The sequence below is a fragment of the Piliocolobus tephrosceles genome, chromosome 5 (assembly GCF_002776525.5).
Source record: "Piliocolobus tephrosceles isolate RC106 chromosome 5, ASM277652v3, whole genome shotgun sequence".
In the NCBI taxonomy this organism is placed as follows: Eukaryota; Metazoa; Chordata; class Mammalia; order Primates; family Cercopithecidae; genus Piliocolobus; species Piliocolobus tephrosceles.
The window spans coordinates 9,871,110-9,891,324 of record NC_045438.1 but is presented as its reverse complement, the minus strand read 5'-3'; the positions used below and the strand labels follow the sequence as shown (position 1 = coordinate 9,891,324).

General features: G+C 40.5%; 1 pseudogene; it reads right to left on the bottom strand.

Moving 5' to 3' along the window:
* Window positions 1–2,689: 2,689 nt before the first annotated feature.
* The window catches only part of LOC111547269, a 46,944-nt pseudogene continuing 29,418 nt past the window's right edge, over window positions 2,690–20,215 (bottom strand).

Genomic DNA, 20,215 nt, shown 5'->3' with positions numbered 1-20,215 from the left:
CCTCGCCCGGCTAGTTTTTTGTATTTTTTTGGTAGAGACGGGGTTTCGCCATGTTAGCCAGGATGGTCTCGATGTCCTGACCTCGTGATCCGCCCGTCTCGGCCTCCCAAAGGGCTGGGATTACAGGCTTGAGCCATTGCGCCCGGCCAAATACTTTCTTTTTTTATTTTTATTTTTTTAATTTTTTTTTTTTTATTATACTTTAAGTTCTAGGGTACATGTGCATAACGTGCAGGTTTGTTACATATGTATACATGTGCCATGTTGGTGTGCTGCACCCATCAACTCGTCAGCACCCATCAATTCATCATTTATATCAGGTATAACTCCCCAATGCAATCCCTCCCCCCTCCCCCCTCCCCATGATAGGCCCCAGTGTGTGATGTTCCCCTTCCCGAGTCCAAGTGAGCTCATTGTTCAGTTCCCACCTATGAGTGAGAACATGCGGTGTTTGGTTTTCTGTTCTTGTGATAGTTTGCTAAGAATGATGGTTTCCAGCTGCATCCATGTCCCTACAAAAGACGCAAACTCATCCTTTTTTATGGCTGCATAGTATTCCATGGTGTATATGTGCCACATTTTCTTAATCCAGTCTGTGACAGATGGACATTTGGGTTGATTCCAAGTCTTTGCTATTGTGAATAGTGCCGCAATAAACATACGTGTGCATGTGTCTTTGTAGTAGCATAATTTATAATCCTTTGGGTATATACCCAGGAGTGGGATGGCTGGGTCATATGGTACATCTAGTTCTAGATCCTTGAGGAATTGCCATACTGTTTTCCATAATGTTTGAACTAGTTTACAATCCCACCAACAGTGTAAAAGTGTTCCTATTTCTCCACATCCTCTCCAACACCTGTTGTTTCCTGATTTTTTAATGATTGCCATTCTAACTGGTGTGAGATGGTATCTCATTGTGGTTTTGATTTGCATTTCTCTGATGGCGAGTGATGATGAGCATTTTTTCATGTGTCTGTTGGCTGTATGAATGTCTTCTTTTGAGAAATGTCTGTTCATATCCTTTCCCCACTTTTTGATGGGGTTGTTTGTTTTTTTCTTGTATATTTGTTTGAGTTCTTTGTGTCTAAAACACCATAAGCAACGGCAGCAAAAGCCAAAATTGACAAATGGGATCTAATTAAACTAAAGGGCTTCTGCACAGCAAAAGAAACTACCATCAGAGTGAACAGGCAACCTACAGAATGGGAGAAAATTTTTGTAATCTACTCATTTGACAAAGGGCTAATACTTTCTTTTGAATGATTTGAACACCAGCACTGAGACTCACGATTTAAACTGCCTAATTCTTTTGTGCTTTGGAAGGGACAGGGATGGCATTTCCCACCTTGGCTGAGTTAAAACATTTTCTTGTAAATAAATACATAATTTCCTAGCACACACCGTAAATTCAAATGAGACCTAGTTTCCATCAAGGGGCCAGGCGTTTCTGGGGACCCACTGTCACTGCTCCTCCTGAGGGCCGGGCTGTGGCTGCCACAAGGAGAATGCACCAGGTGGCTTCCCTTCTGCAGTTCACTGCTCTTCAGACAGGCCGAGGATCTGCTCCTGCCTGCCAGGGCTTATGGAGTCTGGCTCTTGAGGAAAATCTTGCTGGGGCAGGTCCTCTAGCAGTACTGGTACTTTACTCTGAATGACGGTGAGCTGAGACTTCGTACAAACGTTAGCTGGCAAGTTGGTTTTGACACTCACCATCTTAGCGGATTTATGGAGTTAATACTGTACTAGGGCCTTTCTCAGGAAGACCTGGATTCCCATCCTCAGAGAAGCTGAAAAAAGTGGCTTGGGCTACCTATAATTATACCGACAAGGAAAAGAGAGACTGTGGGAGGTTTGCAAGGCTGAGCAGCCTGTAGTTTTAACTCGGAAACTGGCAACCCAGGCCCAAACCAACTGTGCTAGTTCTTGTTAGGTGGGAAAGAAGTAGATGTCAAAGGCTTTGATGTCACTGCTTCGGTGCTTGGCTTTATTTCCTGTTTGGAAAAACAGTTCTCTTTCTAATGAGGATAGAAAATTGGGAGGCCTGTTGTATTAGTCTGTTCTCATGCTGTTAATGAAATCAAGACTGACTGGGTAATTTATAAAAAAAAAGAGGTTTCGTTCCACATGGCTGGGGAGGCCTCACAATCATGGTGGAAGGCAAAGGAGGAGCAAAGGCACATCTTACATGGTGGCAGGTGAGAGAGCGTGTGCAGGGGAACTGCCCTTTATAAAACCATCAGGTCTCCTGAGACTTACTTTCAGCACGGGAAAACTGTCCCTGTGATTCAATTACCTCCCACCGGCTCCCTTCCATGACACGTGGGATTATGGAAGCTACAATTCAAGATGAGATGTGGGTGGGGACACAGCCAAACCGTATCACCTCTAAAAGGCAGCAGAGTGGAGTTTTATAAAAACATACGGTCACCCACATTTTAGGGACCAACACCATGGACTTTATCTTGCTTACCAAACTCTTCACACGATAGAGCTCACTCTATGTGGTGCTTTAGCATCTCAGGCACCACAGAATCTTCACTGCTTGAAATTCACTTATGAAGTCTGACCAGCAACTTTTTTAAAACAAACAAAGAGGCATTTCTTCAACTTGAAATATATATAAAAAAACTCATGTCTCCCTTCAGCAGGAGAGGGAAGAGGGGAGGGTGCAAACACTCTGGGCAGGTCAGTGCAGTTGGATGAAAGCCTCCAGCTCTTCCAGGATGAAGCCCTTGTAGGGGATCTTGTTCTTGTCCAGGGCTCGGGCTGCAGGGCATTGCAGGGTCATGCAGTTGAAGGGCTGCGTGGTGCCCCTAGCCAGCAGCTTGTCCTCCAGCAGCTCTTAGGCCATCTTCCTGAAGGCGTTGTGGTGGCATCTGTGTGGGCTCCTGCTTGGATCCGGGGTTCCTGGTTGCCAGGCAATTGTTCTGGGCTGCCACGTGCAGCCGGGTGTTGTTGCCAAAGGACCTGCTCTCTGGGTCAGCCCGCAGTTGAGCAGCACTTTGACCTCGTGCAGGGAGGTGAAGCTGCCTCCATTTGTGGTACACATTTGTGGGGTCCTTGTCCACAGCCATGTGCAGAGGGGTGAAGCCGTTCTTGCCTCTGGGCGCACACTTGAGCAGGTGGTAGACGGTCTGGTGCTTCGGGTGCTCCTGGCTAGGGGTGCACTCCACTTTCTCCAACAGATACAGCAGGCGGAGGATGATGTCCGGCGCCTTGGTGAACTGGGCCGCGTCTTCAGGCTCCTTGGGCAGCTGCAGCTCCTTGTGTCCGGGAAACGTTCCATTTGCCAGACCCCTTCCATGAGAACCACCATGAGGTCTGCAAAGCTGATTTGTACGCCCAAGCTGCCTTTGACCGCCCGGTCCTGCAGCACGTAAGGAAAGAGTTCCGCGAAGGAGAGGAAGCTGCTGGCGGTCATGGGGCTCAGAGGCTGGCTGACCTGCTGCACGTCCAGTATCTATTTATAAACTATAAAGAGAAAAATTAATATATTTCATTACATCAAAATGAGCTGTTACCTGGCTACCTTCACTTTCTAGAGTCTGGAAAGGTGGCATTTTAGCTTTCCAGTCAGTGCTTAATAAAGGACAATCAAAAACACCACGAACGAAATTTAGGAATGGGGTTTCACTTGGAGAAAACGAAAACAAAACTTACGATAAGTGACAGTTTCAGAGAAGGTCTATAGTGTGTTTATCACCAACGAAGAATTAATATTTAGCATAATAAAATAAAGTTTGGTAAATAAGAAAAAAACATGAAAAGTCAAGGATTATAATTAAGACATACCCTAATGGCTAAAAAATGACATGCGAAGATGAATTATTTAACTTCATTTTAATCAACAAAATACAGGTTAAAACTCTGAGATACTGATTACTGAAGTGCAAAAAATTAGAACATTGCATGCTGGTGGCTGGGGGGGGAGATGGGAAACCTCGCGTACTGCTGGGAGATATGGACTGGTATGGTCACCTTAGAAAGCTATTAAGCAGTACTTAGTGGAACTGATTCATTACTCTGTAGACCCTAGACACTATAGAAATTCTTACAAGTGTGCACCAGAGATATTTATGAGAATGTTTATCGCAGCATTATTTGTGCTAGCAAAGAACCAGGGGATAATTAGGCTAAATTTAGATAATACAGCAGTCACAAGAAATGAACAAAGTAGATATTTAGCCACATGGACAGATCTCGATAACATAATTTTTGTAGTCTAGCACTATTTATGTAAATTACATGTACACAAATAGTAATGTTCATATTTTAAAGACATTCACACACATATATAAATAAACATATGGAAGGGGAGTTGAAGGTACAAATATGAAATACTTTAGGTCAGCAGGGAAGAGAAATTGGATTGTACAGGATGGAGATAAAAATAAAATAAAATAAGAAACAGATAACATGTCATGAACTGATGGCATGATTAATCCCATTCTACCCATCTGACATGCCTACAATAAGTGAACTCATAAATCCACCAGCTTCTCTTGAGAAATAGGAAGATTTGACCACCTAAGGTCTGGTATGGTGGAAACCAGGAGGTGAGACAGATGTGGAGCAATGCTTTGCAGCTCCCCTCACCATTGTCTATCACCAGTCAATGGAAGCCATGTTTATTGGTCCCTGGTTTCTGCAAACATTTGTATTAAGGCCTCTGCTCTACAGAGGTGTGAAAACTTTGTTCGGGGCAGGGGGGTCTCAAGAGTAGGAGACCTCATGAGCATGGACCAGTTTCATAAGCCTAATGGGGTGAATTTGTTGATCTGAAAAGCTGTTGCTATGCTGTTAAGTTGCCTGGGCTGAGAACCCCGAAAACAGAGTCATTCAGAAATTTTATAGGCACTGAAGTCAATATTCACCCTAGGCAGGACTCCCCCTGAATATCCAAATAGATTAAGGGAAATAATTCTAAATGAAGTCCACAAGGAAACTTTTATAAGAGTGTGATATCTTCTCCCATCATGAGTAATTCAGTTAAGAGGCCTATGATGAGCACACCTCTTTTCCCCTTGACCGTTCTACTATTGGAAATGATCGAACTTTCAGTCCCTGATTAAAGTTTTCAATTTACCCCACTGAAAATGTGCCAATTAATTCTGACTCCTACTGACCCTTGTCGGAAAGTAGCAGCTTTTCCAGTCATGACCTTGCTTGGTTAAAATGCTAAGAATGTTCTATTTTAGAATAGCTAAATAACTTGAGACCACCTTCAAAAATACTCTTTGGGATGAAGTAAGAGAAATAATTTCAAAACAGCTTTAAAAAAGGTATTTTCTTTTTCAAAGAAAAAGGCTTGTCTGTAAACCATAGGTGAAATAAGGTTAGTTACTACACTCATCACTGATGTATAACAGGTGGAAAAAAAATTAAGAGAACTTCAATAAAAGTTCTTACTTAGGACAAAGGAAAGTCAAAGCAAACACAGAACCCTCCATACATTGGTCATCTGTAGAGAACATGTATTACATTCCATAGGGCAGTATTAGCAAGAACAGTGAATCTAATGGACTTCACCTTATTGAATAGCTTCTTTGTTAACAGAGACTAACAACCAAGGCCCATTTTGCCAGAGTGTGTTAATAATTTCTTTTTAATGCTGTACTTGATAATGTAAAACACCAACACAAAGTAAGCCTGCATTTGGCTATGTGTAGCTGTGGTCACGTTATGGACTTGTGCCATATTAGGGGAACCATTTTCTGAATTTCAGCCCACTTTGCTGTCACCTAGGAGAGCAGTGACATCAGTATGCTCTGGAGGTCAACATGCTTTGCAATAAACACTCACCATCATGACCCAATCCTGGTGAGCACCAGTTACTCCACATTGATAGCTGAAGGACTGAATTTGAAAGTCTACTCTTATGTTACTAAAAACACATGGTTTCTAATATGAGGCAGTTTATTGCCAGTAGTGGTGTAGAATGATATAAAATGCAGACAAGCACCCAGATTTCAGGGCTATGTACTATCATTCCCCAAAATGAACCAGCTCTCCCTTGAGGGGAGCAACTATTTAACTTGGGCAGGAAGAACAAGATAGTTCTGGAACATCTTAGCTGAATGGGAGTGATGATGATACTTTCAGAAATTTCTGGGCTAGTGTTAAGAGGTGAAAAGAGGTCAGCCTTATAAAAATGAACAAGTGGTGACAAATGAAAGTCAACTATTACCACAATGTGAAACAGGTTGAGTTTAAAGAGGAGCCTTGGTTTCATATATACACACACACACACGCACACACACGCACGCATACACACACACGCACACACTCTAGCAACAAAAAAAAACAGGTGTCTTGGAGTGTGCTGAGAGGCTATGGAAAGACGAATGAAACGCAAGTATGCATTTTCAGTTGAAGAAAATATATGGAATGAGTGATATTGTGAGGATTATACTAAAATTGCTATTAGGAAAAAGTTTTTGTTCATTTACTTAATAATGAATATCAATAATCTCAGATGTCCAGCTTTGGATTTGCCCTTTCCCGCTCTCCTTATGAAAGTTTGCATGGGGTAACAGGTGACTCTGATCTGACGTTAAAACCTCCACTTTTGCATTGGCCATAAGCTGACAGTTAACAGCTTCCCCTACTGATTCTTCATTGACAAGGAAGCCTGCCTTTGAGTTAACAAGCTCATGGAAAGAACTACCCTCCTCTGATACAGCAGCAAAGAGACGAGCGCTACTATAAAAAGGGCCAAGCTTCTTTGGTTTTGGCACAGCATGTCATAGTTATTCTGTCTGGTTACTATCCTGAGGTGCATCTCTTCCCCTCCATCTTTTCTCCAAGATCCTTGGCTGTAGTGGGGAGTGTGTGTGTGCATGTGTGTATATGTATGTGTGTGTGTGTGTGCACAGAACGCACAGACAAACCATAGTGCATATGGTGCCAGTCACATTCATCCTGAGGTTGAGAATTCCAGATGAAGAAATTATCCTGACACTGGACTAACGGTAGATAGTTGCTGCTACTTCCATTTTTGTCCAGTAGACCCACTAAATATGACTTTTCTGGCTATTATTTTCCTTGAAATCTAATGTTGACTACTTAATATAGTGGAGCATTTGAATAGATTGCCTTTAATATTACTGTTTAATTTAGGAGTCATCTTCAATAATTTGGAAAGAAATAGTGCACCCTCTAGTGAACATTTTAAGGACTAGCATAGACTGCTGTGCAAAACAGGTTGCAATTGGGTCAGTCAATGGGGAGCAACGTTACACATCCTTGGCACCCTTTAATCTGTAGCTTATTGGTTGCCATCTTTGTGGTAACATGAGGAGTATGAAGGACTAACCACAGGACCAGAAGACAACAATGGTTGGAAGAGGGGAGTGTGTATGTAGAATGTGGTAGAGTCTTTGCTGCTTCACTCTACTGCCCTTTGCAGAGTGTAGGAAGAATAGGGCAAAGTTTGACAGGGAATTTGGAGAGACACTCTCGCAGAAAAGAAAATTGGAGCATCTGGGTATCATGACATGGAAATATAAAAACGTAAAAAAAAAAAAAAAACTGTGATTGTGAAATTAGAAAAAATATTTTAATTTTCATTAAAATTAAAGTCACTTGGCATACAGAGAATTGGCCAAGTTGTGAAAAACAGGAAGAAATTTTGCTCTTGAAATCCTATGATTTTGTCTTCACCAACCCCAGTCAATTAACTTCTGGAAGACTGTGGAATGGCAACACTTCCATGGAATGAGATAGAAAGTGTGATGGCTAAAAGTGGCAGTAGGGCTACCTAATATCCTAAAAGCCATTACTAACAGAGATTATTCTTTTCTACTTTTTAATTTTTTGAAGTAATGTTTCTTTTGACAATGTGCAAGTATCAATTTTTTAAAATTCAGACAGACGTAATATATATGAAATAGGTTAGAAGTGTGCTCCAAAGGTAACAAAAATAGTATCAATTGTTAGAAATAGTAAACCCCATATACATAATTTGAATTGTTTGATTTGCAATGTTTGCTTATTTATATTTTGAAACTAGTAGAGGCCTTTTTACTTTGTTCTTGTGTGACCTTTCTGATGGGTTTGCAAGCAATTTGTTGTTTTTGAAATAATAGTTACTTGCTCCAAACAAGTATCTATGTGAATTTGATTTATTAGAAAAGTTTTTGACTATATACACTTTGTAATTTATTTGGTTTTCTCTTAAAGCAAACAGAACTCTATGCTATAAGGTTAAACATGTAACTATATAGTATTTTTAGACAATCAAGTACTTTATATAAATTAGAGGTACTAACGTTTAAAGAAACATTAGTCTGAAAGTGATTTTCTGTGACTTTGCCAGGAACGCACTGGGAAAGGGCACTAAAGAGGGCGTATACTCAGAAATCGAGATAGCCAGAGATTCTTTTTAATCAAAGATACGTAGAAGCTCACCAGTTGCCCCAGAGACACAGAAGTTAAAATCTTGCTAGACCACAGTAAAAGTTGGCTCAATCTTCTCTAGGGTGAGAGGGAGAAACACACACAGGGGGATACCTAGTAATGTTGACAAAGTTCCAAATGGAATTAAATAAACTGGCCCTTGGAAATCAGAATCGCAAATTAAATTATGCATTTTGGTTTTGTTTGGACATTTCCATACTGACTGATTGCTTTTCATTTAATGGGACTCTTTTTTGGTGGAGGGGGTGGATTTACACTGTGAAATTGTATATACTTGTTGGCAAGCTGCAGCTTCACTAACCACGTAATGCTAAATTTTGTGGCATAGAGGCATGGAGGTACACAGCCCAGTGACTCTCAGACTTAGTGTGCATAAATGGTACGTGGAAAGACTGTCACAGATGTCTAGGCCTCAAGCCCAGGGGTTTGGATTCAGAAGTTCTGAGAGGGGGATGAGAAAGTGGCATTTTAAACAAGAACCCCAACCCCAGGTGACTTGGAAGCAACTGCTCTAGGGATTATCACTGAGAGGAACATCAGCTGACCCGAGGTCAATAATGTGGAGGTTTGCAACCATTTATCAACGAATTTATTGAGAAAAGCTCAGTGATAGTTATTTTTGAGGAGTCTGTGTGTGTTTTGGAAAAATTGAGAGGTGGGCCAACAATGACTGAAATGTAACTGCACTGGTATACAAATCTGAATGCACTACGAAATGCAGGCTCTTCAGGGCACATGCTAGAGCCAGGGCAGAACTCCTCAGCCCCACTCTGCATTCTTGCAGCAGGGTTTCCATTCCTGCTCCTTCCTCTGTTGGGGATGCTCTTCTTGTCCTGACTTTCCCTCATCAGTCAGACTCTGCTATCTTGTCACCTCTCAGGAGCCTTCCATGACACCATCAATAAACATCCTTTCCCAGCCACTACCCTTCTCCTTTTCCTACTTCATCTTTCTTTATGGCACTTGGAATTTGTTGAAATAATGTTGTTGATCTGTTTACTTTTTTAGTGTCTCTTCCTTGAGACTAAAATCCAGGAGATCAGGGATTTTGTTTGTTTCATACATAGCTGTATATCTGGCACCTAGAATTAAGTAGTGAAAGAAATCCAATTCTTTTTCCAATCAAAATTTACCTGGTTTTGTGGCCTATTTTCCAAGGATTTGTGCTCTAACATGAAAGAATATACTGACTCCATGAACACATCCATTCTTGAACCATGGGGAGTGCAGTGTTCTGCCCATTTTTCCCAATGATTGAGAAACTTACTTTGATGTTCCCTTTTACTCTTGATGGCTATCACTTTTCTTTTGAAAACTTGAGATTGGTAAGAGACACTTAATGTATTTCTCTCTGTCTTTAATACAATAGGTTAAATATTCATGAATAAATATGGCATATCTTGAAATGAGGTGTGTGTATTTAGCGTTCATCTGAGTGTCACCACACAGTGGTAGAGGATGGATGGGATTAAGAGAGAATATTTGTCAATGCTTATTCAGAAAAACAGCCATGCCAAGTAGTTCAATAGAAGACATCCAATATGGGGAACTAGTTACAGCAGTGATGCAAGATCCAAAATGGCAGGAAGGCAAAAAAGAGGCAGCCCCATTATTATCCACAGCAGGAATTTCCTACCAGCTTTAGAATGGAGGAAAGGGGGAAGAAGGAGGTAGTATGGCCAGAGTCCAGAGGGGCTGGGAGCACAGAGGGAGAGGCTGTCCAGAGGAATCTGGAAGTCCTGGAGGATGTCCAGCCACTTCCAAGGATGCCCCCAAAACAGAGAGTAGGTGAAGAAATGCCCTGGCCTCTTCCTTTTTTCACCCTCAAATATTCTGCCAGTGTTCCCACTGCCTGAACCCAACTACAAGGCAGTGGGAAATGGAATTTGCAGGGTTCAGCCCAGTCCACTGCAGAAGAGATTAGAGAAAGGACTGGAATGGATCAGAGAGCATATAAGGACAGGAGGAATTTGAAGTGCACCTGATAAAATCATCTTGGTTCAGGTTTGTGCTGCATATGAATCATTCTAACTGCATGGTGTGAAGCTCACCATGTGATATAAAATTTCCTAAGATCCTGCCACAAAGCTGTCTTATTTGCATGAGTCCAAAAACTGCAGGCTAGAAAGGTGACTGAGAGTTAGAAAATGGTTACATAAACGATCAGCCATCCACATGGGCTTGCTTTGGATTTACTAACATTATTTTTTATTTTATTATTTTAGTGCTACTCTTATACTGCATCAAACCTTGTTTTCCTGTGGGGTCTTTGACTCCCTTACTGACAACTCAATCATTTCTGTAATTTTTCAAACACTTCTAGTTATTAAGAGAGGTGAATTTCAAATATTAGACCTAACCTTGTGCATTCTCTGTTCCTCTTCCCATGAATACAGGTGGACTTAAAGCTCTAGCAGCTGGGAACTGTGGACATTGGGATAGTTATTCTCTCACTCACCTCCTTTCCTGCACTTGCTCTCCTGATGTTGAGAGAAGAAAAATGAGGGAGGGAGGCTTCACACATATCTGCAGGCTTTTTCTTCCTATTGTTCATCAATGAGTCCAGATGGGATTGTTGGTTTCCTCACAGCAGCAGACTGTCCTGAGTGGTGTGGTGTATGTTTGGCTCGTTGGAGGGCACAGTCCCTTCAGAGGCCATGGTAAAGGACCAGCAACTGAGCTTGTGTTTTTCTCACCTGTAGCCCCTACAACAAGTTATCCAGATTATCTTGTTGCTGCTAGGATCGCCTCATCCAGAAGTGGCTCTCTTGAAGGGGCCAGTAGAATGAGTGGCTGAATCCCCACCACCTGCTACAGGGTTTGCTCGATCATCTGTAGGAAATCCACAGATGCTTACACATCAAATGGTAACACAGTCCAACTAGGTTCTCTCTCTGTACCAAGGTCACTTTTCCGCCCATTTCTTTATGCTTCCACCATCAGACTTGGGGAAACAGGCACTGTGTGAGAACAGAGGTTCAGCATTTTTACACGAAAGATAATTGAAAATCTTGAGCACAGTGGCTTAGGTGCCTCCAGTATCACAGGAATGGGGCAGGGGGTTTGATAGAATGGCCCTATCCCAGAAGATAGAAGAGAAGATGTGGTGGGAAGTCAGGGACCCCGAACAGAGGGACCTGCTGAAGCCATGGCAGAACATAAATTGTGAAGATTTCATGGACATTTATTAGTCCCGCAAATTAATACTTTTATAATTTCTTACATCTGTCTTTACTGCAATCTGTAAACATAAATTGTGAAGATTTCATGGACATTTATCACTTCCCCAATCAATACTCTTATAATTACCTATGCCTGTCTTTACTTTAATCTCTTAATCCCATCATCTTTGTAAGCTGAGGATGTATGTCACCTCAGGACACTGTGATGATTGCGTTAACTGCACAAATTGTTCGTAAAGCATGTGTTTTTAACAATATGAAATCTGGGCACCTTGAAAAAAGAACAGGATACTAGTGATGTTCAGGGAACAAGGGAGATAACCATTGGGTCTGACTGCCTGGGAGCCAGGCATGACAGAGCTGTATTTCTCTTATTGCTGAAAATGGGTAAGAGAAATATTGCTGAATTCTTTCCCCAGTAAGGAATATTAATAATTAACAGCCCTGGGAAAAGTATGCATTCCCAGGAGGAGGCCTCTAAAATGGCCCCTCTAGGAGTGTCTGCATTATGCAGTTGCAGATAAGGGATGAAACACGCCCTAGTCTCCTGCAGCGCCCCCAGGCTTGCTAGGATTAGGAAATTCCAGCCTGGCAAATTCTAGTCAGACCGGTTCTCTGCTCTTGAACCCTGTTTCCTGCTAAGATGTTTATCAATGAAAATGTATGCCCAGCGGGACATGGACCTTCATTAGCAATTCTGGTTTCGCCCTGACCTTGTGATCTCACTCTGATTTTCTGCCTTGTGATATTTTATTGCCTTTGAACCATGTGATCTCTGTGACCCACACCCTATTCGTACACTACCTCCCCTTGGAAAATCGCTAATAAAAACTTGCTGGTTTTGCAGCTCAGGGGGCACCACGGAACCTGCCAACATGTGATGTCTTCCCTGGACATCCAGCTTTAAAATTTCTCTCTTTTGTACTCTTTCCCTTTATTTCTCAGACAGGCCAACACTTAGGGAAAATAGAAAAGAATCTACGTTGAAACATTGGGGGCTGGTTCCCCCAGGAAGGAGGAATGGATGGTTTGCTGCTCCACAAATTATGCATCTTTATTCTCCCAACCTGTGGCAAAATTGCATCCCTTCTCTAGTCCTCTAGTAGTTTTACATTAATATAGATTCTGCTGAAATGGTCCTTCTGTGTCCAGAGTTGGTTCCTTCCAGTGGGTTCGTGGTCTCACTGACTTCAAGAATGAAGCCGTGGACCTTCGCAGTGAGTGTTACAGCTCTTAAAGGTGGCACGGATCCAAAGAGTGAGCAACAACCAGATTTATTGTGAAGAGCAGAAGAACAAAGCTTCCACAGCGTGGAAGGGGACCTGAGTGGGTTGCTGCTGCTGGCTGGGATGGCCAGCTTTTATTCCCTTAATTGTTCCCACCCATGTCCTGCTGATTGGTCCATTTTACAGAGTGCTGATTGGTCCATTTTACAAACCTCTAGCTAGCTACAGAGCACTGATTGGTGTGTTTTTACAGAGCACTGATTGGTGCATTTTACAAACCTCCAGTTAGCTACAGAGTGCTGATTGGTGTGTTTTACAAACCTCTTGTAAGAAAAGTTCTCCTAGTCCCCACTCTACCAAGGAAGTCCAGCTGGCTTCACCTCTCACTTCTCCAAAAGCCTCATAGGATGGCCAACAGGCCTCACAGCAGATGACTCTCTGAACTCAGAATGTGGGTATCTTGGTTTTGGTCTGTGTGCTCTGGCAGAGAATTCCAGGAAAATGGGACAGGCCCACCTAGCTTTTCAGAACCAATCAGGTCATAGGTAAAATGGAATATTTGAAAGCCATCAATAACATATTTTAAAAGAATTCTTTAACTTATTAACATATTCATTTTAACTATTTATTGAGCACTTAACAATTGCTGGGATTTAGCCAGTAATTGAGGATAAAATGAACAATGCATGGTTGCTGCCTTGAGAAACCTCCAGATGGATGTATGGATAAATAACAGGCACTAATTGTGCAGCATTTATTCAAGGCCAGATGGTTTGTCAACTTAGTTTAACTTCTCATAGTTCTGTTGCAAAGTGAGAATTATTATCACCAGTACACCAATGAGGAAATGGTTATACAAGTGATATAACTAATAGAGTTTAGATAACTTAACCAGGACTACTCAGGCTTTGGGAATCATGACCAAGTGTTGGTCCTGGGACCATCAATGCACCTTATTTCCTCAGAGGCCCTCACTTTCCTCAGAGTCAAATGTCTCTCTTTGCTTTCAGAAAATTCCAGAAACTGTAGTGATGATCAGGGTTTGTGACTTAGTTTTATTTATTTTGGGAGCAGGTTTAGGCATGTGTATAGACTGGAGGTGGTCAGTGGTATGAAGACCTTGACAGAAAATGATCAATGGTGAAATTGTTCAGCTCCTATGGACAGGACTAGCTAACTCATAGTTAAAACTCCCAGATGTGAAAAATCTAAGGCCAGGGTAAAATTTCTCAAATTTGAAAATCTTATAAACTTAAGAAAATTTGATTTTGTAAACTCATATCCTAAAATGGCATTCAATTCTTAGTTGTAAATTAACTCAATTTGAATTCAAGAATAAGTAAAGCACAGTTAAAAAATAAAATAACTTATCCTTCCAAAGCAATTAGCCTCTCAACCCTGCAGATATAAGGAAAACAGATAAAAGTACTTTAAACATTTGATTCACCTGAATTAGCAATATTATTGAGGATAATGGCTCTTTTGTGGAGCCACAAAGGCAACTCTTTTTTTTTTGTTGCTGTTGAGATGGAGTCTCGCTCTGTGACCCAAGCTGGAGTGCAGTGGCATGATCTCGGCTCACTGCAAGCTCCGCCTCCTGGGTTCAGGCCATTCTCCTGCCTCGGCCTCCTGAGTAGCTGGGACCACAGGCGCTCGCCACCATGTCCAGCTAATTTTTTGTATTCTTAGTAGAGACAGGGTTTCACCATGTTAGCGAGGATGGTCTCAATCTCCTGACCTCATGATCCACCCGTCTCGGCCTCCCAAAGTGCTGGGATTATAGGCAGGAGCCACTGCACCCAGCCACAAAGGCAACTCTTTACTCAAATACACACATAAACACACACACTAACTTCTTATAGATAGAGATGATGTTATCTAACACAGCAAGGTGTTGTAATATTCTGCTAAGTATTTTTAGTTGTTTAAATTGAGTCTAACACACATTCAGCAAAGTGTAAAAATTACGTTTTTGGTTTTTTTTCTTTTTTCCAGAAAGCACACCCATGTAAACAGCCAGATCAAAAAACAATCAAGATCCTGAAGTAAATGAAATCAGTATTTGCTCTTTTGTGTCTGGCTTCCTTCACTTGGGATTATGCTTATGAGGTTTATGGACATTGTTGTATATAGTCGTGTATACTCTTTCTGAACAGTATCAATGGGGAGTAGAACTACATAGTATTCTATTATCTGAATGTACCACAATTTATTTTTCATTCTTGATGGACATTTGGGTATATTCCAGTTTTTGGCTATTATAAAAAGTGCTCCTATGAACGTTCACTTTGTATATTTTGGTGAACATATGTATACACATCTTTTGTGTATATAGGGTCATAAGATAGGCATATGTACAGCATTAGTAAATACTGCCAGATAGCTTTCCAACATGTTTGCATCAGTTTTCACTCCCACCATCAGTATATGAGAATTTAGGTTGTTCTACATTCTTGCCAACACTGGATGTTTCTTTCTTCGCATTTTGCTTTTAATTTGCATAGTCATGATGCCTAATCACATTGTGCACCTTAAGTGCTTAAGTCATTTTCTCCATGTTCCATCAAGTTTTCTTTTTCTTATTAGTTCACAGTTCCTGGTATATTTTAGATGCAAATTCTATATTGGGTAAATGTATTGCAAATATGTTACATTATGTGGGCTGCCTTTTCATTCTCAATAATGTCTTTTGATGAACAGAGTTTGGTTTTGGTGCAGTCCAATTTATAATCTTTTCTTTATTATAGCTCTGTTTGGAGTTCCTTGTCTCCCATGAAAACATCCTCCAACATTTTCTTCAAAAACTTTTATTGCTTTAATAGTTACAATTATATTTGCAATCTACTTAGAACTGTGTTTTAATGGTTTGAGAATGATATACGTTTTGTTTTCCATATGGATATCCAATGAATTAAACCTGGTAGCACAATTAAAAAATGTAATGCTTTTTAATTTGAATAATGGTACTATTATTACATGGAATAGATTGTATCCCAAATTATTCTATAAGTATTTAGGTAGTTAAATTTTTGGAGTCTTTGTATCACATACTATGAATATTTCTTTTTAATGCTTTCACATGATCAGATCATATCAAATAAATGAAACCTTGGGTGATAAATAACTTTGGAAATACTTTCTCAAATCTATTATATATATTGAGTAGATTAGAGATAGTGAATCCAGAAAGCTTCAATATTTAAGCATATTGACTCAAATACATTAACATTCATTATTTGCTATAACACCTTATAGAAGTGTGCACAAAACATTTGAAGCAATTTGAAGAAAATAGTTTATTTATATCATATAAAAAAACCTAGACAATGAATGTTGGGCAGAGATAGTACTTTTTCTGAGGAATTTAATTAGAAAAGGAAGAGAGGGGACAGTGACAAACAGTGCTAAATGGAAAACATTTGCATGAACTTGTGATTTTGAAAAATTCTTATTCAGTAACAAAAACAACTTTTTCTACTCTGCTGACAGTCTTATCTACTTCCGTATGAAGAGAGTGTAAAGCCCACCTGCAGGATGGAAGAGCATCTGTTGCCAGTGCTTGGCTGGAACGAGATCACCTGCAGGTAGCGCCCAGATCACAATTCTTTGCATGGGCTTTTAGTAAAAGCAGAGTGGGATCTCTAGTACAAAGCCATTATTAGCTCTAGAGTCAGGAAAAGCAAGACAGTCCCAGACTATCTCATGGCGGAGAGATGAAGTCAGCTTGGCAGATATCTGGAGTAAAACTGAAATGGTTCAAGGTGCCAACCTCCAGAAGAAGGCTTTGCTCAAATTGTAAGAATTCTCTACTACAGTTTTTAATCAACACCAGAGTTACTTCACTCCTTGGACTCAGAAGGCATTTTGTTCTTTAGAAGGCTTTTTTTTCTTTCTCCACTAGCTTTATTGAGATGTAGTTGATAAATTAAAAAAAAAAAAAATACTCAGTGTGCAATGTGATGCTTTGATATACCTATCTGCTATACACTGTGTAATGATTTCCACAATCAAACTAATCAACACATTCATCATCATGCATACTCTTTTTTGGGGGTGTGTTTGTGGTTAGGACACTGAAGATCTACTCCTTTAGCAAATTTCAAGTAAATAACGCAATATTAATCAGTCACCATGCTAACCATCACATTTGCAGAACTTATCTACTATACCTGAAAGTTCATGCCTTTTGACCAACATTTCCCCACATCCCCCATACAACAACATGGATGGACCTGGGGGACGTTCTGCTAAGTGAAATAAGCCAGATACAGAAAGACTAATACTGTACAATTTCGTTTATATGTGGATCCTGGAAAAGTCAAGCTCCTAGAGAGTAAAATGTTGGTTGCTAGTGGGGCTTCTGCAGAGAGGGATTCTTCTGTAGTGTGGCAGATCTTGCCTATTAGCAGAATGGGAATTTAATGTGTAATTCTAGTTTACCATCACGTAGGGCCTACCACAAGCTTGATTTTGTTTAATTTTACCTATATATTTTATTTTATTTTTATACATTCTGTACCCAGGCTGGAGTGCAGGGGCACGATCACAGCTCACTGCAGCCTCCACACACTGGGCTTAAGTGATCCTCCTGCCTTAGCTTCTCAAGTAACTGGGACTGCAGGCATGAGCCACGGTGTCCAGCTCTGTTTAATTTTCTAGTAGGAATTAGGCGCCACATAGAGATGACTTTTTTTTTTTTTGAAACACAGTCTTGCTCTATCGCCCAGGCTGGAGTGCAGTGGCCAGATCTCAGCTCACTGCAAGTTCCGCCTCCCGGATTTACGCCATTCTCCTGCCTCAGCCTCCCGAGTAGCTGGGACTACAGGCGCCCGCCACCTCGCCCGGCTAGTTTTTTGTATTTTTCAGTAGAGACGGAGTTTCACCATGTTAGCCAGGATGGTCTCGATCTCCTGACCTCGTGATCCGCCCGTCTCGGCCTCCCAAAGTGCTGGGATTACAGGCTTGAGCCACCGCGCCCGGCCCTGAGATGACTTTTTTGACTATTTAGGAACAAGGCAGGGTCTCTGACTGGTGAATGAAGGGGAAGCACTCTGCAAGATATTAACAGGCCAGTATAGTGTACTTTCCTAAGAATGGAAATTACAAACGTCTCATTAAGAAATGTAAATTGTTGACATAATTTTAATCCACAGCATTATTTAAATTGTCTAGTTCAAGATTATTTTGAGAAAACAATTAACTGTGGCAATTCTAATTAAATTCCCTTGATGTATATATTGGAAAGATATAAAGCATGGATTATAAAAGAAAGAACAGCATTGGAAAGTTTCAAAATACATATTTTAAGAAAAACTAAAATAAGAGTCAAAATGAATTTGTTTGGATTCAGATTTTGAGTATATTTTGGTTTAGAATTTTCTGCTTTAAGTAAATAGAGATCATTTAAAACTGATTAACATAATCGAGCCACCAAAATACTTTAAATTCTGTCACTAAACTGGAATTTAATCTGTGTTTCCCTAAGATAAAGCAATCCAATTTTTGATAATTAGACTGGTACTTCTTGGAGGAGTAAATAAGCCAAGGATAAGTAATTCCTACCTCTGCTCTAAGAGTCTTAGCATGTGGAATACTGAGGGGAGAAGACCAGGCCCTGATGGACAACAGAGAGTGGGAGATGGGAACGCTACTGAGTCTTGGTCACCAGGAGCAAGGCTGTCTTTAATCTACTACCTGAGTTGGCTGTATAATTTCTGGCACCCAATGCAAAATGAAAATTTTGGTCCCCTTAAATGAAAAACAGGAAAAAAAGTGCTTTTAAGGTTCTAAAATATAAAGTTTTTTTTCTGTATTCCATGGGCCCTCTCTTTCATCTTCTCATGGTGGTTTTTGCTATTTAATGTCCTAAATGAAATAAATTATTAGCGTAAATTTTACCATTCATCTTTATAATGTACAATGCCCATTTTAAATGCAAATAGAAAAGCATTTAACTTGTATGCGGGAATCACATAATTTGAATTTTGTACATGCATATGTATTTTGTTCTTCCCAGAATAGTGGAAAACCTGCTTAAAATAACTCAAATGTTTTTATTTTACTTCTTGATATGTGTGCAATATGGGTTACCCTATCTTTCTCTTTCTTTTCCTTTCCTTCTATGTAATCATTTTCAGTGCAAGTCCTTGAATAATACAAGAAAGTGATACAAGTAAGAAAAAATATGATAGTTTCTTAGTCACGAATGTTTTAGAACATCATTGCCTCCTTTCTGAGTTCTGGGTTGAATGGAAAATGTGGCTATCAATGTTCCGTTTACTCAGTCGTGGATATAACACGTTCAACCTGCACTTTGAGTGTTGCTGGACTCCCATGCATTGCTGGTCCACTGAAATTTACACTCATAGGACTCCTGAATGTATATGCAAATATACAAGGCATGCCCTAAATGCAAACGGTGTGCAGTCCTCTGCTCGTGCTTCATTGTCTTTTCAGACTTCACTTACAAAAAAGTTCAAAGATAGTATCATTAAGAATCCAAAGATGGTGACAGTCAGAGCATGAAACCAAGTGCAGGGTTCTTCTGCACATGACTTCCTGTACAATTGCACTGATGATAAAACCATGGAACCAGCCTTGCCGGCAACAGTCAATTTGTTCAGATAGCACCTGCAGATTTACACTCTTTCTCTTTAGAGTAGCAGGCCTTCCAGGACAAGAGGCTCAGTCAAAGGGAGGCCCAAGAGGAAACATTCACACTGCATTTAGCACTAGCTCCTTCACCCCAGTGGTGAATTCCTACACTACACGATGATCTGCCCTTGTGCCCAGGCCACAGTCCAGACTGTGCAATCAGATGTCAGAATGTCTGGAAGTGGTGGGACACGTTAAAGATTCCCAGGAGATTCCAAAGTGCAGATTAGGTTTAGAACCACTACTTCACTGCTACCGCTTCTCGTTACTGAAAGTATGACGCCTTGACCAGCAACATCAGCATCAATCACCTGGCAGCTTGCCAGGAACATAGAACCTCAGGCCCTACACCTACTGTGTCAGGTAAGATTCTGCATTTTCATTTGCGATTAAACTTTGAGAAGCATGGCTGCAGCTGGATGGGCCATTTGTAAGACCTAAAAGTTGACTCCTTAGGCTCTTCTATAAACATTGGTTATTAGCCCGGGTTGTACATTTAAATGATCTGTTTTATTCTATCACCTAAGTACATAAATGTATTGAATTTATTTTTATGTTTAATAACTGTTTATCAGAATTGTGCAATTAGATTATTTTAACCAATTGTGCCTTATTAATAACAAATATCATTAAGATTTATTTTAATGCTTGGAAACTTATAATCACAAAATTAAAATATGTTTTAATGTTTTAACCTACATATGAAATTTGGCTACAGAGAAATATAATGTG